General features: G+C 42.6%; 1 long non-coding RNA gene across 1 annotated transcript in view; it reads right to left on the bottom strand.

Moving 5' to 3' along the window:
* Positions 1-6,237: 6,237 nt before the first annotated feature.
* LOC149524039 (uncharacterized) overlaps positions 6,238-24,759 on the bottom strand; it is a 72,750-nt gene continuing 54,228 nt past the window's right edge. Inside the window, exons 3-5 of the long non-coding RNA XR_016350005.1 lie at positions 11,455-11,595; positions 10,590-10,654; positions 6,238-10,082 (exon numbers count right to left, since the gene is read on the bottom strand). This is a non-coding gene — a long non-coding RNA (uncharacterized LOC149524039). The remainder of the gene's footprint in view (positions 10,083-10,589; positions 10,655-11,454; positions 11,596-24,759) is intronic.

Below are 24,759 nucleotides of genomic sequence, written 5' to 3'. Positions count from 1 at the left end.
AAAAAATGCATATAGCAGAAGCAATTTTAATTCAGAGTACTATAAAACAGTGCTTTGTCATTACTTCAGAGGATAAATTTAGTGTTGGAGTAAACTATAAGGCTACGTCTACACTGGCCCCTTCTCCGGAAGAGGCATGCTAATTTAGAACTTTGAAATAGGGAAATCCGCGGGGGATTTAAATATCCCCCGCGGGATTTAAATAAACATGGCCGCCGCTTTTTTCCCAGTTTGGGGAAAAGCCGGAAAAAAGCGTCTAGACTGGCGCGATCCTCCGGAATAAAGCCCTTTTCCGGAGGATATCTTATTGCAAGAAGGAATAAGAGATCCTCCAGAAAAGGGCTTTATTCCGGAGGATCGCGCCAGTCTAGACGCTTTTTTCCGGCTTTTCCCCAAGCCGGAAAAAAGCGGTGGCCATGTTTATTTAAATCCCGCGGGGGATATTTAAATCCCCCACGGATTTCCCTATTCCAAAGTGAGAAATTTGCATGCCTCTTCCGGAGAAGGGGCCAGTCTAGACGTAGCCTAAGAGTTTTGCAAGGCTGATCTTGGGCTAGATCCTAGTTTATGCTGTTGCCTCCTAATCAACAGTCATCTGACATATGGACATGTGCCTTACAGGACCTAGTGGATAGTTCCTGGCCTTTCTCTATGGTCGAATTTATTTCTAGTTGCATAAGAAGAATTCTAGTGACACAACCAAGTAGACCTGTAAAGTGGTTTGAAACACTAAAACAAATAGGTTCAAGAACAGGATTGCAAGAATAGCTTTATCAAAAATTATAGTCATGATCCCAAGGAAATGCACTTTTACCACAGGCACTATGAGTGATTGGGATAATTACTTAAGATTCTGGTGTATCTCCATTTTACTCAAAAGACAATGATATACTATTGTGCCTTTATGGCCAATCTCTAAATATCACCGCACAGTTCCTGCTCATGTTCTGTTACAGGTATATTATTAGTGCCACAAGTGTGACATAATTCAAAATTAGCGCAGAGAAAGTGCTTAAATTGGTGACACACACAGAGGCAGGAATATAGGATATGCCATACCAGATCAAACCAATGAGCCATTAGCTCTGGTATCCTGCTGCTCGCTTTTCAAAAAAGGGAAAGCAACAAAAGTCACATGTATGTTGTTGGAATAAGTTTCTTCCTTGCTGAATCTGCAGGTTTGCTAGACCACTTAGGGAGGGTGGGTAGCGTGAGTATGTGAGAGAGTATGTGTGGGGAGGGGGGCAGAAAAGTTTTCCTGGTTTGGCCCAGAGTGGCCACCAGGGCAAGCTGGGGAGGGCTAGCCTCCAACTAGTTCGATTTAAGTGGCTACACAGCCCTTAATTCAAACTACTTAATTCGAACTAGACGTTAGTCCTCGTAGAATGAGGTTTACCTAGTTTGAATGAAGTGCTCCGCTAGTTCAAATTAAGTTCGAACTAGCGGTTTGCCTGTGTAGCGCCTATTAAAGTTAATTCGAACTAACGTCTGTTAGTTCGAATTAACTTTGTAGTGTAGACATACCCTTTGGGATTCCCTCTCTTTTCAAAGAAGAGTGCAGGACAGCCTCTTAGAGTCCTTCCTCCCTCCATAAAACAAGATTATAAGCAGAGCACTGGTAAGCACATACACAAGCTACCAGGAAAAAGAGTCTGTTTAAAGTTTGTCTCTGGTTTAAAGTCTTCCTTGGCGGGTGTCATGGTTATTGGGTAAGCTGCAATTTAGGCCTCTTCTATTCCATCTTGAGTATACCCTTCAGGTGGCAGGCCTGACTTCCTGCATCTCACTCTGTGAAATCCAATCACTCTTAGATGAGATTTCTGGGCCTCAGCTCTCCATTTCACAACTGTGTTAACCAGGCAGGCCCAACTGAGTTTGGCATATACAGTATATGCTTTTCCTCTGGGAGCCTATAAAAGTGGCTGATCAGTGACTCAAAAACAGTGTCTTCTAAACAAAGTCTTGTTGATTCTTTCACGCTATGGTATATAGCACACAGAGCAAAGAGTTACAACAAAGTTGTATATGCATATTTCTCCTGGCCTACACAATCATTCCCAAGAACGTTCCCCTCCAACCAGCTATCCCCATGTCTGGCTCAGGGAAGTTGAATGATTTGCTTGCAGCATGCACTTACTGTGTATCAACAACTTAGTCCAGCTGTCACACACACTTCTGCCAACCCTCTCCTCTGCTTTCTCACAAGGCTGACAGCTTCAAGGATTAGGATCCCCTTTGATTGTAGGCTTTTTGGTCTGGGAAGAATGAAATTCATCAGACTACGTGGATCCAGGCAAGAGTTTTCCAGTTATTAATAATTTTCCCATTGTTTCCTCAAGGACTCTAGGTACACCATGGCTACGTCTAGACTGGCATGATTTTGCGCAAATACTTAAGTATTTGTGCAAAAGCAAGTCTAGATTAGCATGGAGTTACCGTTATAACGATGCGCTTTTGCTTGTCTACATTGGCGGCGCACTTTTGCGCAAAAGCAGAAGCCTGGAACCATTTTGCAGAGGGCAAAAGGGCACCAGCACTTTCCGGGGGCGGGGGCTGGAGCTCCTTTGAGACACGTGCTTAAAGGGATCTCCCTGGACAGATGTTTCTCTCCTGCTCCCTGCTTTAGGACCTCTTGTAGGGACTGACAGCTGTAGCAGTTTTGGTGGTTGCCCTCTGCCTTTTGGACACCACTGCCTTTTGCCACCTAGTGCTTTTGCCTGGTTTTTTTTCTTTTGCCTTGTTTTGTCTGCCTTGGAGCCAGGGGTGGCCATGTGCCTGCTCTGGCCCCTGCCGGCCATTTTGGAGTGTCTGCAGCTGGTGCTCCAGGCTGGTGCCCTCCTGTTCCAAGACCAGGAGGCACAGACCGTTGTGGACTCCCTCACCAGGGAGGCCATGGCGTCCCTGTGGCATCCCCACCCCGGGGTGGAGAGGCCACTGTGGAGACTGGACACCAGCACCGACTGGTGGGACCGGCTGGTCCTGGGGCAATGGGGCGACCAGCAATGGCTCCGGAACTTCTGCATGCGAAAGCGGACGTTCCTGGAGCTGTGTGCCTGGATCGACCCTGCGCTCCAGAGAGCCACCACCCAGCTGCGGGCACCCATCTCCGTCGACAAGAGGGTCACCAGTGCACTTTGGAAGCTGGCCACCTCGGACAGCTACCGATCGGTGGCACACCAGTTCGGGGTGGGCAGATCCACCGTTGGTGTCATCGTCATGGAGGTAAGTCCAAGGGGAAGTGCTGCTCGGTCACCAGGCTGCACGTGCTGCTTACTGCCTAATACTACACACACATGTGGCCTGAGTGACATGCTCTCCCCCTCCCCCTTCCAGGTGCCTGGATCCCCTTTTCCCCCACCCTTGTGAGTGCAAAGTGCAACACTCACCGGTGGAGCCTTCCCCGGCCTCCAAGGATGCGCGGGAGACGTCAGGGCTGCCGGAGGGGGCCTGTAGGGTGGCAGTGCCGGCCTCATTCTCCAATGCACTGCTGCTGTCTCCTTCCCCCATCTCGGTGGTCCTGGTGACGGGGAGGCGCATGCTGCTGTCGACGGGGACCTCCGGGGCTGGCTGGCCCAGGATGGCGTGGAGTCGTTCGTAGTGGGGGCAGGTGTCTGCTCCTGACCCCTGGCCCTCGCTGGCCTTCACGTAGCCCAGGCGCAGCTCCTTGACTTTAGCCCGGACTTGCTCGAGGGTCTGGGCTGGATGTCCCTGCTGGGCGAGCGCCTGGGCCATGCAGGTGATGATGTCTGCATTCCGGCGCCGGGAGCAGGTGTTATGGAGGGCCTCCTCCTCCTGCCAGAGGTCGAGCAGGTTGTACAGCTCCCCCGACGACCAGGATGGGGCCCTTCTTTTTCTGGCCCTGGGGCCTCCTGCATTGGGGGTACGGGTGGCTGATCCCCACCTGGAGCTGCCATCCTGCTGTGGGGTGGCTGCTGAGGATGGCAGGGGCCACGTGGCAGACCTCAGCCCAGAGGTCTCATAGAGGTCTCACTTTAAGGTCAGAAGGGACCATTATGATCATCTAGTCTGACCACCTGCACAGTGCAGGCCACAGAATCTCACCCACCCCTCCCAGAATAATCCTCTCACCTATATCTCAGATATTGAAGCCTTCAAATACTTTGAAGACCCCAAGATGCAGAGAATCCTCTAGCTGTGATCTGTACCCCATGCTACAGAGGAAGGCGAAAAACCTCCAGGGCCTTTGCCAATCTACCCTGGAGGAAAATTCCTTCCCGACCCCAAATATGGCGATCAGCTAAACCCTGAGCATGTGGGCAAGACTCATCAGCCAGACACCCTCTCTAGTAATTCCTATCATCCCTCCATTGACCTATTTCCCACTGATAATGAATGGTCGGTTAGTTACCAAGATCATGTTACCAAGATCATGTTATCTCATCAAACCATCCCGCTTCATAAACCCATCTAGTTTAATCTTGAAGCCAGATAGATCTTTTGCCCCCCCTACTTCTCTTGGAAGGCCGTTCCAGAACCTCACTCCTCTAATGGTTAGAAACCTTCGTCTAATCTCAAGTGTAAACTTCCTACTAGCCAGCTTATATCCATTTGTTCTTGTGTCCACATTGGTATTAAGCTTAAATAATTCCTCTCCCTCCCTGGTTTTTATCCCTCTAATATATTTAAAAAGTACAATCATGTCCCCCCTCAGCCTTCTTTTGGTTAAGGTAAACAAGCCAAGCTCCTTAAGTCTCCTTTCATAAGACAGGTTTTCCATTCCTCGGATCATCCTAGTGGCCCTTCTTTGTACCTGTTCCAGTTTGAATTCATCCTACTTAAACATGGGAGACCAGAACTGCACACAGTATTCCAAATGGGTTCTCATCAATGCCTTGTATAATGGCACTAACACTTCCTTATCCCTACTGGAAATACCTTGCCTAATGCATCCCAAGATTGTATTAGCCTTTTTCACGGCCATGTCACAATGGCGGCTCATAGTCATTCTATAATCAACCAGGACTCCGAGGTCCTTCTCCTCTTCCGTTACTTCCAACTGATGTGTCCCCAGCTTATAACTAAAATTCTTGTTATTAATCCCTAAATGCATAACCTTACACTTCTCACTATTAAATTTCATCCTATTGCTATCACTCCAATTTACAAGATCATCCAGATCTTCCTGTATGATATCCCGATCCTTTTCTGAATTGGCAATAGCTCCCAACTTTGTGTCATCCGCAAATTTTATCAGGACACTTCCACTTTTGGTGCCAAGATCAGCAATAAAAAGATTAAATAAAATTGGCCCCAAAACTGATCCCTGAGGAACTCCGCTAGTAACCTTCCTCCAACCTGACAGTTCACCTTTCAATATGACCCGCTGTAGTCTCCCCTTTAACCAGTTGCTTATCCACCTCTCAACTTTCATATTAATCCCTATCATTTCCAATTTAACCAATAATTCCCTATGTGGTACTGTATCAAATGCCTTACTAAAGTCGAGGTAGATTAGATCCACTGCATTTCCTTTATCTAAAAAATCTGTTACTTTCTCAAAAAGGAGATCAGGTTGGTTTGGCACGATCTACCTTTTGTAAAACCATGTTGTAATTTGTCCCAATTGCCATTAGCCTCAATGTCTCTAACTACTTTCTCCTTCAAAAATTTTTCCAGGATCTTACATACTACAGATGTCAAACTAACAGGCCTATAGTTACCCGGGTCGCTTTTTTTCCCTTTCTTAAAAATCGGAACTATATTAGCAATTCTCCAGTCAAATGGTACAACCCCTGAGTTTAGAGTTTTATTAAAAATTTTTGCTAATGGACTTGCAAGTTCATGTGCCAGTTCCTTTAATATTCTTGGATGAAGATTATCTGGGCCCCCCGATTTACTCCCATTAAGCTGTTCAAGTTTGGCTTTTACCTCGGATATGGTAATATCTACCTCCATATCTTTAGTCCCATTTGTTAAGTTACCATTATCCCTGTATACTTGAAAGTAGGAATAAGAAATCCTCCGGAAAAGGGCTTATTTTCCGGAGAATCGCGTCTAGACTGGCGCTTTTCTCTGGCTTATCCCCAAGCCGGAAAAAAGCGGCAGCCATGTAAATGCAAATGCCGCGGGGGATATTTAAATCCCCCACGGATTTGCAATTCCGAAGTGTCTAATCTGCATCCTTTTTCTGGAAAAGGGGTGCAGTGTAGACACAGCCGAAGTGTTTAGGCTGGTTACTATTACACACATAATTATAGTATTTATAAAGGCACATTATATTTATTTAAAAAATTCAAGTAACTCCCTCATTCTCTACCCTAGTTTATAATCAAATTCCCAGACAGAGAGAGCATCCCACCTCCCAGAAATATCCTTACACATACTCTATAATCTCTTAGAAGGATTTTTGACAATTAATCCACCTCCTAGTCTGACATGCTTACACTCACATCACCTGTATAAAGTCATGTAAGGTAGCAGAAGGGAATGTTAAATAGAGGCTTAAGTATCACATGTCTAACAATTAAACCTTGCTGTGGTGGTGAAATAGAGAGCCACAAGATGCAGTATACAACATAAAAATGGCTACTCAACTCCTGAAGAGCAACAGAATAATTTAGCGTTTTATGACTAAATACATCATGCAAGTTTCCTGTCCCAGTTACTTTTTTGGGATTGTTTACCTACTAGTAGACACAGCAGTGCAGGATTCCCATATAATGATGTGCACTTTACACGTGAGTATGGAGGACACCTAAAATTAGGAGAATGATTTCATTTCCCTTTCATTCAGTCTCTGACTTCTTAGCAGATTTGCAACAAAAATGCCAAATATGTTGGTTATTTTTGTGGACATTGTTCAGTAGGAGCTGGTTCAAAAAACACACAGAACAGCCTTCAGAAGGTAGTCAAGATATCTGAACTAATGTCCTAGAGGTGTTCTATACCTGGTTCTCGTTACATGATATAGAACATGAAAATGCTAAGTGTTAATTTTCATGCATATGGTTATGATGTCCAAGTTTTTATTTGCTGAGCTGGAAAAAGAAAGAATTCACATCCATTATCTACAGCATGAATGATTTTTCCCACTTCGCTCATTTTTCTGCATTCTTTAGACCATGTTTTTCAATTTCTCACAAGAGTTTGTGCACTTAAATGCTTGAACTATTCTTTGTAGTCCTGTAGAATAATGAGCGTTCTCAGTTAAATATATTCTGAGAGCAGATGTAGTACTCTACTATAAGTGGGTCCAAATCCACACCAGAGAAGTGTCATTATTACACTATAATAGATGCAGTATTATTTAGAGGGAACAAGTGATGCACTGAGATTTTCTTTGGATAAAAAAAAGTTATTGTTTTTCAGCACTCACTGTTCCATCACTACATAGTCACCTCTGGGTCAGCTTACTGGATTTCCTTAGCATCAAAAAAGTAAGCCATTACATGGTGGATGTTTGTGACACTGTACCTCAAAGTAGCACCCTGGAACATATACCTCTGTCACATGATTCCATTTTATAGAAAGCTATGCACTGTGAGGTATTAAAAAAAGTCTTGCTCAGTTGAATCTTATTATGCTGTTGGACTGTATGCATGTATTATTATTGTAGGTGAAGTTACAAAGTATTGCTTTATGTGCTACTGAAATATATTGTAAGGTTGGGCAATGCTCACAGCTAGCTTTTCATTGCAACAAAGGAAGACCTATCAAGTGTTAATGGCTTATCAAGAAGCATCCATTGTCCCAGAAACTTCTCAGTGAAGGCAACTACACAATGAGGGCAGCCTAACCCATGTCCCAGAATGGATCTTTCTAGCAGCTGGAAAACCATATAAAATAAGCACAGTGACATCTCTCCTGGCCCATCTCAACATCTGGGAGATCTTCTGGAAGACAAAGACTTTGAACTATGGACATTGATCCCAGCCTGGAAGAGGATCCATCTGCATACTGAGGAACTAGCAAGATGTTTGTACCATCTGCTAGGGTGAGGGACTGTTGATTAGTCTGTTTGTTAGAATTTAGACTGCAAAATTATGTTTATTTCTTAGGTAACCAACTTTGATCTCTATTCCTGCTACTTATAATCACTTAAAAATCTATCTGTACTTAACAAATCTGTTTTATATTTTACCAAACACTGTGTGTTTTGATCAAAGCGCTTGGAGAATCTCAGCTCAGATTACAAAGACTGGTTCATGTTCACTTTCCCATGAAAATGCAGCAAATTAATTACTGAGTTTGCATAACCTAAGGGCGTTCAGCAGTTGCTGAAAGATCATTTATATAATTTAATTGGGTGTGTCCCTGTCTGTGGATGGCTGTTTAAATGCAATTCCAATCAAAGGTTGTAACTTAATATTAACATCAGTGATTGGGGTGTAGTAGCCCCACACTGGGAAAGCAAGGCCAAACCAGGCTAAGCTGGCTGAAGAAATCCTGCCTCTGCAGCCCTGCTGGGCATGCTTGAAGGCCTGGAGAGAAGGTCAGTCTGGGCTGGCTGCTGAGGAGGAAGGAGATACTACCAGAGCTCCTGGATGCAATCTGCCAGTGGGAATGGGCCCGGAGACCCACCAGCCAGTGAGATGCTGGAGATACTGCCAAGGATCTGGAGAAAGGACCCTGGAAGGTGTCCAGCAGAGACTGGTAGGAAGCAGAATGAAGTGGGAGATTGTATCCTGAGGAGCTCAGTGTGTTGCGGTGAGATTCCCCTTTCTGGACTGTGCCTCTGCTAATAGGGTCCTGGGCTGGGTCCCATTGGGGTAGGGAGGGCCTTGGTCCTCAATCCTGAACTTGTGGGGCCTGCACCCTGTGCTACAGACTCCAGGTGCTAGGCCTCATTGCCCCCAGCAAAAGGGGCATGGGTTTAGAACTGCAGTTGAGTTTCAGTACATGTGGGGTTGGGGCATGGTTCCAAGAACCCCAGGGATGTTACAGATCCCCCTGAGGGAGGGGCGAGTGCATCACCCAGCAACAGCATCAGTGTAAAGGGTAGCCCAGGCTGGTGTGTTGTGAGGGCACAGAGGTCCCACAGTCCAGGTTGTACCTGGGGACCCTCTCACTCAGTTTAAAGAAACAGTACAATTTTCCAGGATGCAGGATAAAGAATTGTATTGAGTTTAGATACTTCTTAGGGAAGTAGCCTGTAGTTCATTTAGAATTGAACCTGTAGTTCTTTTTTTTTTTTTTTTTTTTTTTTTTCTTATACCACTTTTCATAATAGGAAGAGTTCTTTCTACAGCTTATATGGTAACTTTTTCTATTATGGAAACAATCTTGTGTTTAGAAATTTTCAGAATTGCAAAGCTGACTTTTTTGCTTTGTATTCAGCAGTGATCTTTGAAGGTGATTTACTCATATGCATTACAAGAAGCTGTACCAAAAGAACAATTAAAGCTATAAATTGTGTTGAGTAAAGTATAGTAACCACTGTGAATTGAGAAGGGACTGTGCCAGGTTTATATCTTAAAATGGGTATTAACTGGGACCTCTTTGGCTGTTATGTTAGCATTACTTTCAGATATACCTTATTGAATCTATTTTATGTAGTTGGCTGACTTGAGTCACTGAAATACTTTTATTATTTACTTACCTAATGGCTAAATGTGTACTATGCACTTCAGAGCAGATAGGCATAGTTCTTAACTAAAGAGCTCATACTCTCATTTTAAATAAGATGTAGTCAGGGCCAGGGAAACAAATGTTACACTAGTAAGATATTGTGGTTACTAGTGCTTTTCATGCATAGAAATGGACAATTACATTACTTTTAGAATTAAGAGGATAATTGCCATTTTTTAAGCTTTGTAATAAAATGAGATTTTTTTTAAAAAAAGGAATCCCTTCCTATACAAAATAAATCCATATCAGTATCTTTCTATATATAGTTTCCATATATCCCAGCATAGTTTCAAGAGTCTCCTACAAGCATCTGCAAATGACTTGCAATCTTCTGAGATTTCTTCAGTCCAGAATGGGACCCAAGTGTTCCAAAAACACCTTGCTTGAAAGTCCTTTTGAGTCTTCTTCCTGGTTCCCTAAATTTTTCCATTTCACTGTTCACTTTACCATTCATTTCAGGATGCACTAAGACGTCCATATTCTTCTCCCAAAATCTAAGAAGATATTGACTCATTGTAACAGCTACACATTTAATGCATTATTACAACCTGTTCTATTCAGCAGGTACTCCCCAAATCCCAAGCCTTTATTTGCCAACTTTGCTCTGAGCCCTGATCTACACTAGGGAATTATTTCGAAATAATGCTCCTTATTTCAAAACAACAAGTGGAACTTCCACACTACCAAGCCTGTTATTTTGAAGTACGAGGCTGGTTATTTCAAAATAACTCCTTTCCATGAGGAATAATGCTTATTTCGAGATAGCGGTATTGTGGATGCTCCACTGCTGCTATTTCAAAATAATGACTCCCCAGAGTCTTTCAAAGTAATTATTCCCCCATGCTTCCCAGGGTTCTAAGTTGAGATAGCATGTCCATATTAGCCTACCTCAAACTAATTTTGAGATTTTCCTGTAGTATGGACATGCTATTTCAAAACAGTTATTTCAAGAGTCATTTTGAAATAAGTTATTTTGAAATAATTTGCTAGTATAGACATACCTTTACTGTTCTCCTGAGGAACATCAAGCACAATAGTCTCAATTTTCTCTCTTGCCTCCTGCAAACTACAAAACAGAGAACTAATAAAAATATTTAGGCCATCCAGTGTTTTAGTTCCTTATTTTGTTGTTTTTCTGTTTCTAAAGTACACTTTAATTCTCTTATCTGCCCCTTCATTAACTAGTTTGATTACTTAAAGCCAAGCAGGTCTCATAAAACCCTTGCATTGCATGTGTTTCAGCTCCTGATCTTTCCTGTCTTTGTTTTTTCCCCTCTGTCTATAGTTCAAACAGTTTCCAAGGACATTGTCATCAGTTGCTCCCAGAGCAAATAAAATGGTTCTGTAACCAATAACATACCTCATTATAGCATACTGAAGCATTTTCCATTTGTTGGCTGACATTATTTCCTCTTCCTTATTTCACTAGCACTTCGTTTATTATTACACTATTTCAAGGTCTTTCTTTCTCTGTCACCTATTTTCCCTTAAGGTATCCAGCTGAAAATATGTCGGGATACGCGATACACCCAAACTTTGAGTATCACAAAGTCAAAAACCTCTGTACTGATCTCAGTTTATTCTGTAATAATTACAAGTCTTACTAGCCAAAGGATTAGAGGCGCTCTGAGACAGAAATTTCTGTCTAGTTGCTGGTTAAGAAAGAAGGCTCAAATACTTCCCAGGAAGAGCTGGATGGACTGACACCAGCCAGACACATGACTGGAGTTGGAGATGATTTCTGGTACTCTTTAGCATGCATATTCCTTTATTGTTTTAATGTGTTTTCTCTGTGATGCTATCACCGTAAGAATACATCTATTTACTTATAAAGAGTTGTGTGATAATGTATAGATGGGTATTTACCTGTCACAGCCTCTTAGGAGAAACGAGAGTGCAATGCAGGCTTCTCTTGGACATCTAACTTGCAGGGAATAAAACTGTGTAGGCAGGAAACTATGCAGCCTGGAAAAACTCCGGTCAGGGGAGGAAAAGCGACTTGGGTCTCTGCCAAAGAGAAGTGACATATGAGGAACTAGGAAACTAAAACTAGGTGCCCTTGTGTAATGCTGTCAGTCATAATCCTACCTGGGACCTCCAGAGCTTAGTGCATGAGCCTCTACTGTATGCGCTAAAAGACAGCTGGCTCCCAGCTAAGGCTATAGAGCAGACTCATTACTCTCTCTGAGGCATAAGGATCTTGCGCAAAAGGGGGGTTTTGCGCAAAAAGGACCTGTCTACACTGCTTGTTTTTACGCAAAAACCTGTAGTGCAAAAAGCATCGGCAGAGAATATGCAAATGACAGTGCGACAAATGCTAATGAGTGCTTCATTAGCATACTCTCCGCCGCAATGTAGACGTAGCCTCTGTAAGTGGTGTCAGAGCCACTAGGTGGGACAGTACACCACTCCCAGAAGGTGTGTGCCTTACACTTGCTCAACCAAAGGGAAAATACAGGTGTTCCCATTTCTATAAAGACAGGAAACCATTTTGTGGCTTTAGCCACTATGCCCTTTTTCTGTCACACTTCCCCTTTTTCTTGTACACCTCGCTCAGTCCCATATGCTGAACTCACTGCTGTGGTGTGTGCACTGGAACACTTTTTTACTTCTAATCTACAATTGCTCTTTCTCTCTGATGTTCTGTAGGTCTGCAGCATTCTTACAAAATTCATTCCCTTCTGGCACTTTCACAAGTTTATATGCTCTGATGATTTTTCCTGGCTCATGCATCAATTCTTTCCTCTATTGCTTCCTTTGCTTCTCCTCTACCTTTGTTGTTCTAAAGATTCAAATCCATAGTAAAACCAGTTCCATTTCATTTTGAAAACTCTGTTGCCTACTCTTGCAAAATAGGCTGTTCAAAGGGGTCAAGAAACAGATCTTGATACAGAACAGATTCTACATGTCTGTTACTGTAGCTAATACTACAGGGGCTGTACCTGTGTTAGCAGTCAGCATCACAAAGAAGGCAAACACAACAGAACCAGGACATAGTGTTATTAGAAGCAGTTAAACAGGTGCAGGAGGGAAAAGAATGGTCATAAGATTCTCCATCAAAACCTCATGAATCAAAATTGGCTTGAGCAACAGAAAGCTGTTTGCTCAGGCACATGAGCTCTGAGACACAAGAATGGGTGGTGCCAGAAAACATTCAGAGGGATTTAATTTCCTCAGTCCATCTTGTACTTTCAAGAGGACACCCAGAGATAGACAGACAATGTAGACTTTGGCAACATTAGGCTGGTGTTCAGAGATGACCAGGAGATACCTTTCTTGGGGACAGGACCCATCTTATTAGAAACAGAAAAGAAATAATGTGGGATTTGATTATTAGAAATACAGATAGTTGGGTTTCTGATGAGGAGAACCACCCAGTGAATTGCCTGCTTAGTGAGAAGGTTGCAGGCCTCTCAAGACATCTAGTCAGATGTGTGCGCCATGCTGGGGAGTAGCCAATGCTCATGGTACATTTAGGTATCAATAACATATGAAAAAGTTCAGAGAGAGGTACTAGAGACCAAATGTAGGCTGCTAAGTAAGAAATTAAAGTCCAGGACTTCCATGTTAGTATTTTTAGAAATGTATCCAGTTAAGAGCAGGGCCGGTTAGAACTCCAGGGCCTCACTGTGTAGATGAAATGGTGTCTGGAGGAAAGACTTGGGTTTATTAGGAACCTTTTAGGAAAGGGGGAGCCTATACAGGAAGGATGGACTCCACCTACACCAAAATGCAACCAGATTGGTGACATTAAAAATTCTCCCACAAACTTTTTAATTTTACAACTAAAGGTTGAAGGAAACCGACAGGGATGGAGAAAACCATGGCTTGAGCCTATGATTTGGACAGATTTCCCTAATGAGATAATTTATTAAAGATGATAGTCTATATCCTAGTAAAGAGGAAAGGATAGAAGTTGAAAAAGCACAGGTAGGAGCTTAAAAGAAATAGCCAAATGAAAAGAGACCCATTACATTTCATCACATGAAGACAGACAGTTAAATGTTGACAAATTTTATAAGTGTTTCTATGTAAATTCAAGAAATTTCAATACTAAAGTGGGTCAGCTTGAGTGCCTGGTATTAAATGAAGATATTGATATAATAGGCATCACAGAAACATAGTGGAATGATGGTAATCGATAGAACATTGATTACCAGGGTACAAAACATAGGAATGACAAAAGGTTGCACTGGAGGTATAATGGAATTATATGGGAAAGAAAATAGACTTAAATATAGTACAAATCTTCAGTAAATTAAACAGTACCATAGAAGAGGATAGACAGTCCATGCTTGAATAAAAGGACAGCAGTAGGAATACACTACCAATCACCTGATCGGTGGAATGACAGTGATTGGGAAATGTGCAAGGACATTAAAGAGGCTACAAAAACAGAAAACCCAATGATAATGGAGGATTCCAACTATCCCCATAGTGGCTGGTAACATGTCACCGCCAGATGGGGTGTGGGCAAAGTTTCTAGACACCGTAAGAGATTGTTTGATGGAGCAGCTAGTTGTGGAGCCTACAAAGGAGGAGGCAATTCTTCATTTAGCAGTAACTGGTGCACAGGCTCTAATTCAAGAGGTGACTATAGCTGAATTGCTTGGTAATAATGACCATCCTGAAATTAAATTTATCCTACTCCTGGGAGAAGGGGGAGGATACCAAAGAACCCCACCACCATGACATTTAACATCAAAAAAGGAGAGAAACAGAAATGAGGAGACTACCTAAACAAATTCAAAGTGAGATGCCCATAACATTTTAACACACCATAGTAGAGGCTCAAACTAAATGTACAGGCAGTCCCCGGGTTACATGGATCCGACTTACATCGGATCCCTACTTACAAACGGGGTGAGGCAACCCCGCACTAGCTGCTTCCCCTCAGCAGACCAGGGAGATGCGAAGCTAGTGCCCCGCCCCTCCCCAGCAGACCAGGGAGACCATCTTTTTAGGTGACTTAGGAACTGTCCCAGATTGATGCGTTAGTAGAGAAGGTTTTGGAACAAATTCATAAATTAAACAGTAATAATTCACCAGGACCAGATGGCATTCACTCAAGAGAAGGTCTTCTCATGGATCAAAGTAACTGGTGAAAAGATAGGAACCAAAGGGTGGGAATAAATAGCTTATTCAGTAGAGACAGGTAAATAGTGGGATGCCCTCAGGGTTTATACTGGGACCAGTGCTATTCAACATTCATAAGGTGATGAGAAAAAGAGGATGAACAGTGAAGTGGCAGAGTGTGTAGATGAAACAAAATTACTTATGATGGTTAAAACCAAAGCAGACTGTAAAGAGTTCAAAGGAATTCTGTAAAATTGGGTGAGTAGACAACAAAATGGCAGATTAAAGTCCATGCTGAGCAATAAAAAAAATGCACATTGAAAAATATTATATCAACTATACATGCAAATGATGCAGTCCAAAGTAACTGTTAACACTGAAGAAAGATCTTGACATTATCTTGGATAGGGCTCTGAAAACATCACTTTCTAGCCAATGTCCAAGGAAAATCAAAACAATTAACTGTTAGGATTAATTAGCAAAATGATAGATAAGACTGAAAATATCATAATGCCTCTATACAAGTCCATAGCATGCCCACACCTTGAAAACTATGTGCTGTTCTAGTTGTCACACATCAAAAAATATATTAGAACTAGAAAAGGTACAGAGAAGGGCAACACAAATGATGATTAGGAGCATAGAACAGTTTCCATACGAGGGAAAATTAAAAGACTGGGACTGACCAGATTAGAAAAGAAATGACCAAAAGGGGATGTGTGAGAAATCTATAAAATTGTGAAAAGTGAATAAGGAAGTTTTATTTACTCCTTCCCATAACACAAGAACCAATGAAATAAATAAGCAGCAGGTTTAAAACAAACATAGGGAAGTACAATAGTCGCCTTTGCAATATTTTTCCGTATGTGTGTATATGGTGAATCAGTGTTTACTAATGACAAATCTAATTCTTCCAAACCTAACTATAATTATACCTGTGTTAGTCTTTCAATATGAAACTATTTTTCAAGTGCACCTGACCACCAAAAAGTTGGTTGAAATATGTAAGCAGTCTTTATTGTAGTAATGTAATCATACCATTATATTTAAAAGCATTGCTAGATTGAAAGGATGCCATATTGTTCAGCTTAGTAATGATCTGCACAAAAGAAAAGGCACTTTAGAAAATGTAATACAGGCAGTCCCCGAGTTACGTACAAGATAAGAACAAACCTACAGTCCCTAAGTTGAATCTGTATGTAAGTCGGAACTGGCGTCAGCCGCTGCTGAAACTGATCAGTTTCAACAGCGGCTGAATCTGGACGCCAGTTCTGACTTACATACGGATTCAACTTAAGAAACCCAGGCGTCCCCAAGTCAGCTGCTGCTGATACTGATCAGCAGCTGATTCTAGGAAGCCCGGGGCAGAGCAACTCTGCCTCGGGCTTCCTGTAGTCAGCCCCTGGTCAGTTTCAGCAGCGGCTGACTTAGGGACGCCTGGGGCAGAGCAGCTGGGGTGCTGCTGGGTTGCTCCAGTAGTGCGGCTCCTCGGCGTTACTGGAGCAACCCAGCAGCAGCCCAGCTGCTCTGCCCCAGGCATCCTGATTCAGCCACTGCTGAAACTGACCAGCAGCGGCTGAATCAGGACGCCTGGGGCAGAGCAGCTGGGGTGCTGCCGGGTTGGTACAGTAGCACCGAGGAGCGGCGCTGCGGGACCAACCTGGCAGCGCCCCAGCTGCTCTACCCCAGGCGTAGGCAAGAAAAGCCTGGTCTGCTGGGGGGGTAGGGGGGCACTAGCTGCACCCCCCCCCCCACCCGCAGACCAGGGAGACGCAGGTGGCAGGACCGCCCGCGTCCTCCACGGCTTTGCTCCGTCTCCCTGGTCTGCTGACCAGGGAGACGCACAGCAAAGGCGTGGAGCACGCCCACAGTGGGACAGCCCGGGCGCGCCTGGGCTGTCCCGCTGCGGGCATGCTCCGTGGCTTTGCTCTGCGTCTCCCTGGTCTGCTGGGGGGGACTCCCCCCCCAGCAGACCAGGGAGAAGTGGAGCAGCTTTTCTCGCCCCGGAGGACGGGGGCGGCGGGACTGCAGCGCATCTGGGCGTCCCGCCGCTCCCGTCCTCCGGGGCGAGAAAAGTCGGATCCGCGTAACTCGGGGACTGCCTGTACATTATTGTGATTTGGATTTACTTATTTCCAACACACGGATTAAAGTTTCATTTAATATTTTAATTATTTTACAAATAAGATTACATTTGTATTAATTTTGTATTGCAATTTGTATATTTTGTTAAACACTATATCTCATATCAATGCATCAACAATAACCTCATGAATGCCTCGCTAAGTAGTTTAGTGCTCTCTGACTGGAAACATAGGTGGCAAATCTCTTAGTAAATATTAAAACCCCTACAATTCCTTAGTTTCTATTGTCATGCTGCCTGGAATAGGTCCAAAATCACAACAAATTGTCAGAAAACACGACACCCCAAATTGGCAATATATTCTATCATTAGATTTTACCATACAATAAAAATGTAATGTATTATAAATTAAAAAACACCACACATGTTCTTCCATGCCCAGGAGGCCAGTCACTTACCCAGATCAATGGATACTTTTGATTACACACCAAAAACCATGCTGAAAGCCAGTCCTTGAATAAACTATGTCTAAAGGATTATTAGCTAAGAAAAAGAAATGAGTTAAATGGTCAAAGCAGATAAAATGTATTACAGTTGGATTAGAACATATAGTCCAAATTAACAATACAAATGTTAATCAGCTAATTTTCTGTAAACCTCTCTGGATTGCCCATTTAATTTTGGGGATATCAGTCATTTGGTTCAAAGTTCCTTGCTTTGAATTCACAGAGAAGAGGTAAGAAAGAGCTGGCCAAGGTGCTTTGTTCTCTCCTTTTATATCATGATCCTTTTGCTGAAAAATTTTGACTGTCATAAGTCTGGCAGTTTCATGGTGTACATTGGCCATCAGTGTTTCATATGAATTGCAAATTCTAGCCTGTACCTTTTTGTCTTTAGGCTGTCTGAGGTGTCTTCAGGGACAACATGCTAATACACTTATTTACAGCTCCTTTGTTATTTCAAAGAGCTAACCTGTGGGCAGTTCTCAGACCCACAACATGTAGCCAAATTTCATAACACCACACTCAATGTCGATATACACATTATAACACGATAACTCAATATAATTCCATTTCTCCAATGATTCTTCACAAGGTTTATTTTGACCAAGATTCGTCACAATGTTGTAATAGTGGTGATTATATTAGCATATATAGTCCTTCCACTTTAGACTGTATCACACCCGTATCAACCAAAATCTACAATAAACTTTGTATCTAGAAATCTAACACTATCATACATAACACAAGAATGGCCATGCAGGGTCAAACAAAAGGTACATCTAGCCCAATATCCTGTCTTCCAAAGGTGACCAATGCCATGTATTGCAGGGGCAATGAACAGAGGAAGATAATCAAGTAATCCATTCTGTCACCCGTTCCTAATTGAAATTTTTTTTTATGTAGGTTGATCAAATGAAGGAATGTATGTAATCAATAATTGAATAAGTGTAATCTTTTACTCTGACACCATTAAAGTGTGGGAAACTGTGTCCAGATGCCTAAAGATGGATCACTGGTAACTGACAAGAGATGTTTGTTACCACACATGTTCTGTGATTGATGAGAAGCTGGTGATTGACAACAGTGTTTGTTATCAGATGTGTTCTGACTGAACTAATGAACCATTCATTGATGCTGAGGAAAATAAGAATCACTTATTGTCACAGATGTTTGGGGGGCGTTAATGGATCAGTTACAGATATCTTTAGCTAATAAGTGAGGTAAATTGAGATATATGGAATAAAACTCAGATCAGTCATGGGAAAAAATTTCTTTGTTCTGAACAGAATACAAAAGGAAGAGTTCTGGGAATGAGTCAGGAATGGGTCAAGCTGAAAGGTCATTTCTCCAGTCTGGTATGTATAGCTTTTCTATATTGTGTTGTATTAAATTCTGACTAATAGAATTTGATTAAATTCTTCTTGAGCCTGCTACCTGACATCTTATGATGGTGTTATTATTGAATTCAAACAACCACCACCTTACATATGAAAAATCAGGCCATTATTTCTATTCATGGATTTTATTCTGTAAACACCTGGTTCCAAAGGTCTGCTTTGTGCTGGCTCATGGGAATAGACTATAAATCTCTTCCAGAACAAAAACACAAGGACCATAGTGCCTCAAGAAATCTTTATCATTGTAAATATACCAGGTAAGGCTTTGGAGATGTGACAAGTACTTAGATATTTAAAATATCTGACAGACTGAAATACTGCTGTATTTCATCTTGATAACTGAGTTACGCTCAATTTGGCTTCAAGTACTTAGGCAAAGTTTTTATTACCAGAAAGCTGCTTTGCTGCTGGGTAATAGTGACAGCAGCGTGCTCAGGTTTGTTGCCTGCTCTAGGATACTCATTTGTAGGAAAAAAATAAAAAATTATAACATTGACTTAAACAATGTTTGATATATTGCTATGAAGTGTATCAAAAACCCATTTCGTCATGTTACTATAAAGAGAGGAGACAGTCATTACTGGGAAAGTTAGGTATCTATCTGGCACTGTGCCTTTGAAAATCTCCTCTGCTGTTAAATTAAATGAGTTAACATGAAAGGGAAGGGGTTTTCTTTGCAAAGCTACCGAAAAAGGTGTTTTGTTTGTGACTGTAATGCAGTTTTCAGTTACAGAACCAAAGCACTGGTTAACCAGTTAAGCAGTCTTCGTAAATCTAGAGCTACAATGCTTGCTCACATGCACAGAAAAAGTATATTAACCTTCTCCCTTCAATAGGCCTGTCATGGGTAGGAAGGGAGGAGGGGCAAAGAGAGCAACTGCCCCAGTGTCCAGTGATTCCGAGTTCAAAGACACTCGGGGCTCTCAGCTACTGCTGTTGCTAATGGGACAGCAGCTGGAGCCTGGACTATTTATATTGCTGCAGGAGCTCAGTGTGGTTCTGAGGGCTGGCTGCCCAGCCCTGAGGCCCTGCCTCTTCTGATATGAGCAAGGAAATACGCTGTCAAATGAGCGCCTTAACCACCAATTGTTCTCCCTGGAGCCCAGTGACTTCCTCCTTCCGGATGAGTTTTCTGACCATTAGAGTTACAAGGGGTAACACCCTTTCCACCTCCTGAGTCATGCCAGGAAACAAACACATTCAGGTCAAACATGTTCCATTTGACCTGAAATGGCCTTCTTCAGCCTGCTGAATGTTTTTTGAAGTTTCCAGGTTTGATGCTACAAAATTGTGCACAATTTTTCAGAACTATCAACAAAACAAACACAATGGTATTTGTCCAGCTCTAACTTCAAAAACTAATTAAAAATATGGGAGCCCTCTCATTAGGGCTGGCCTTACCATGAGGCAAACTGAGGGGGGCACCTCTAGGATCCAGAATATAGAAAATTGTGTCTGCTGATGGTGCAGCAAGGGGGTATGGGGGTGTCATTTGAGCACCCCGCCTCAGATGCCAAAATACCCACGTATTTGTGGGCTGGACCTGCCTCTCATAGCCAAAATACCCACGTTTCCAACAGATGCTGACTAAAGACTCACTAAAGGCAGTGAGATCATGCAGCTACTTCATATTCCAAGAGGTATTGTATTTAGTTTAAATTTATTTATTTATCACTTCTCAGGCAATACCTGTATATCTTTCACCAAGGGTTCAAAAATGTACTGTATTTCAGTAATTATGGTCTGAGGACTCAAAGAACTAAGTCCAGATTCTCAGCTAGTCTAAATGGGCACAGCTCCACTGAATTCATACCTTGGTTCCAGTTCCCAGATGTAATTGTCAGATTTCGAGCTATGAACCAGGAGGGAGAGTCTTTCTCAACATAACAAATCAGGGGCATCTGGGTTAACCACAACCCCAGTGCCACTTCATACCATCACTTTCTAAAGAACTTCATATACATGGTTATTGTATAACTTTTGCACCTATCTTTTATAACAAGTAAATACCAGTTGTAAGTTTACTTTGCCTCATCTGCATTTGTTCTTTTTCCCTTTTTTAAATTCCTTTAATCTACTAAGCATCTTTTCCTCTGTCTTTGAGTGTTTTCCCTTCAATGTCATGTTTTCTAACAGGCAAGAACTGTTCCCTTCTCCCTTTCCTTACCCAGCTTGTGTTCCCTGTCAGCTTTTCAGAATCTCAACCCTTTTCATCTATTGTGGGCCCTGTCCCCAGCCTCTCTGGACTTTCCCCACCTTTCTGTCATAATTTAGTCTAAAGAGAAGACAGTGTGCAAAGTAGAAACTGTCATAATCACCATCATACAGTCATCACCACATTGGCCAATTCACTAAATATGCATCAAAAGACCGGAGAAAAGGGTAAATTATACATTTGTCTATTTGTTCAGCTGTTTTGCACTACTTGTTTATTAAACCTCTTTTACAAAGGGCAACCTGCTTTCAAATCAACAGCTCCAGTGCTCACAGTGCTGCCAGGATATTTCCCTCTCTCACACCTACCTTCAAATTGCTGCAACCTACCAAACCATACACTGCCCTAGTTATCTATAGCAAGAGGCAGTTTCCTGCAGCTTGTGTTTTGATCAGAACAAGAATTAAATTATGGCAATTTGTGACAGGGTGGTTGCCCTGCACTGGACCATAAAGGGTTAAAACAACTCTAGGAGAGGGCAGTGGTTAGGAGCTAATTGACAGAAGGCTCCTGGCAGCTAATCAGAGCCCAGCAAAGCTGTATGAAAAGGAATGGCTGGCCAGGAAGAGCATAATCTTGCTCCAGCTATGGATGGAAAAGGACCTGACTATTTGCTAGCATGGGGTACCTTGGACAGAGCAATGCCTTGGGGAGGCAGGGTAAACCAGGGGAGCTCAGGCCTGAATAAGCCCCAAGCTGAGGCCCAGCAACAAGGATCCAGGGAGGTACTAGTCCCAGAAAGGAGCAGCCAGGGCAGGAGAAGACAACAGGTCCATACCCATTTGCCAATGATGAGTGGCCATTTCAGACTGCCGTTTGCACCTGAGGTAAGGAGCTAGATGACAACTGGCAGCGGGTCACTGAGGCAAGGTGAGTATAGGGGATTGGGATTCCCTAGTACAGGAGGAGCCCAGAGTGTGGGCGCATTGCCTTGGGGAAGTACCCTGAGGAAAGAATGCTGTGGTCTGTGAGACACTGCACTCTGAGGCTGGACTGGGCTAATTTCTGGAATGACCAGCAGGAGGCACTTCAGTGGTGAGTCGCACACTGTGGTACAGTTAGAACCTGGGACCGTGCTCATATAAAAACGCAGATGTGTTAAGAAATCAGGCAAATTACATCCAAAGATTTTTGCTGATTCAGTTTCACTTACTCCTGGGGACAACATTTTTTCACCATAATAGGAGATTTGGGTAGGACAGGGTTTGAACCAATGTTGTTAAAATTGAAAACAAGATTTTTTTTGCACCCTCTTCTTCTTGGCTCATTGATGCATATGTGGCCAAGGAAGTTAAGAAGCGGGTAATTGGTAAACGCGTAGTCAATACAATTTGTATGGACTACACGATTAGTTGATAAGGGGAGGTGCTCTGTCCTGGCTTGTGCCGCGTCCAGGAGCTATCCCCACTGCTACTCTGCAGTTTAAAAATGTAGCAGAGCTGGGCGTGCAGGCAGTCTGGCTCCTACTACATTTAAACTGCAGAGTTGCAGCGAGGACAGTTCCCGGAGCCAGCACAAGCCGGGACTGAGCAGTCCCAGCTCATGTTGCCTCCAAGCTTGTTGAGGCTCTGCCTCTCCCTCATGCACCACCCAGCACTAGCTCCTGCTCCTCCTCTCCCCCAGCACTAGCTCCTGCTCCCCCCCTTCCCCCCCCCCATGCTGCCTGTGATACAGGGAGAGAAGCAAGTCAGGTAGTCAACTACTCGCTTACATCCCTATATGTGGCAATGGGGATGTAAGTGAGTAGTTGACTACCTGACTTGTTCAGGAATCAAGTGAGGCGTTGCATCCCTATTTTTACATAAAACATATACACTCATTTCTACACTGTCCATCAAAAAAGATGCCATGAGGGACTTTGAAAAGGTCCCTCTTTTTTCTTCCCAAGTATCTTTATTTACAGCATTAAGTGATGGCGGGCACTCAGCCCACATCTACACTATGAAGAAGATGGATGCTCCCAAGGTTGATCTTCTGGCATTGGATTTAACAGATCTAGTATAGACCCATAAATTATATTCCAAGGGCAGTGCCAGCTGGCGTCCAGTATTTCTCCTTTTGTGAGGAGTAAGGGAGGCAGCTGGCCTCCCACTGTATGGGCAACATAGAAATGCAATTTAAGATATGTCGACTCCAGCTACATAAGTAACATAGCCGGCATTGCGTGTCTTAATTCAACCTTCCACTGTAGTGTAGACCAGGCCTCAGTGACAGATGCGAAAAAAAAAAGGAGTGGTGTTGGAAATCAAGGAAATGACATTTTTTTGAGTAATTGGCATAAATGTTATTAGATTTAATTTTTAGGGCAGCGGTTTTCAACAGAAGGTTCACAGACTAAGTCTAGGGCTCTGCAAAAGGTTAGCATTACCATAGAAAAATGGTTTTCAGCCTATACTCCAGGGACTCTTGGTCTACCAACTACATCTAAGCTTTCCAAAGAGGTCTGGAACCTCCATTCAAAAATTGAGGGGTCTGCAAATGAAAATGGGTGTGAATATCAAGGACATTTATAATCAAGGACACACTAAAATATTCAGAATTTGGCTTATGATTATTTCAGGAATTTATAGCACTCAGTATAGTAGTAGATGTGTGCTCAGAATCTATGTCCTATAAATTATTCATGAGTAACTGGTTGTCAAGTAATGTAAGAGAAGGGCTCTCAATCTGGTCAGGGAATGTCAAACAGGAGTCAGAGGTCCTTGGGTGGAAGAGAATGAAATCTTGGATTGAAGACAAATACATGAGTCCAAAAAACTGGAATCTAGGTATGTTTGAGAAATGATTAGACCTGCTTTCAGGACACTAGTTACTGTTTTGTAATTTCCTCTCTCTCAGTAAACAATGCAACTTGTATGAACACCCTTCTAGACCTTAAAACCAGGCGGAATCTCTTTACCAATACAGCACTCAAGTTAAATACGTTTAAATATATTGTAAAACTAGAAAATTGTCAGAGTTAGCATTAACGAGAAGGAGCGGAAAGGAAAGGGTGATTGATAACTGTTTTCCTTATAAATGACTAGTCCCAGGAAGATTTCATCTTTCCAAAGCTAGTTTCAACTTTACATTTTTTCTGAATAAAATCATGTGTAGTGCTTTATGTCACAAGCCTCAGCTGTCATATGTCAGATCTATTCCCCCTATACATCAGAATGCTTAGCCTACTGTGGAATCAGACACTGAAAACTTCAGAGCTGCCTAGAAACTGGAAAACAAATTTCAAGCCTCCTAAACCAAGAGCTGAATTTGTAACAGTTACAATGGCTTGGGTAGTTCAATCTCTGATGGATTAAATGCACCTTGGAAATCTCTCCCTTTCCCTAAATGGATAAGCACAGTAATTCTGGTGTCAGAATTTGATAAGATAGAGCTCATATTCTAGAATAGGGACTCTAAGTTCCTCCTAAACTGAACTGAGAGAGATGGGAAAGAGGCAGTCTCTACAATAAAGGGGAGGGCAAGGCTCCTCTTATTCAAGAGTCCTCAACATCAATATGAATAAATCAGTCTATCTAGATAAATTTCACCCCCCTCAGAAAAAGAAAAGGCTGAGCAATACTGAAATTGTCCACCAATCAGAAAAGGAACTTTTTCCCCAAAGAACTGCAGTTTGACATCATGGCTGCAGAGTGCAGACGCTATGGTAGATTAATAGTCATTGACAAGCTTTTCACCTGCTGACTCAAACCCATTATTAGGTAGTGCTTTTCTCCTGACTGTCATTAGCAAATTGCAGACTAACACAGGAGCCCTATAAACTCTTGCCCCTAACATGGATTCTGTCAACATCCTGCTATAATGTGACATTATACTAATGCAATCCTGAAAGCAGTCCTTAATCAGAAAAAAACAAGTTCAATAGCATAAGCAACTTCACATTATTTTACAAAGGAT

The sequence above is a fragment of the Pelodiscus sinensis genome, chromosome 7 (genome assembly GCF_052426305.1).
Source record: "Pelodiscus sinensis isolate ZL-2025 chromosome 7, ASM5242630v1, whole genome shotgun sequence".
Lineage (NCBI taxonomy): Eukaryota > Metazoa > Chordata > Testudines > Trionychidae > Pelodiscus > Pelodiscus sinensis.
This window is presented reverse-complemented; position numbering and strand designations above follow the sequence as displayed.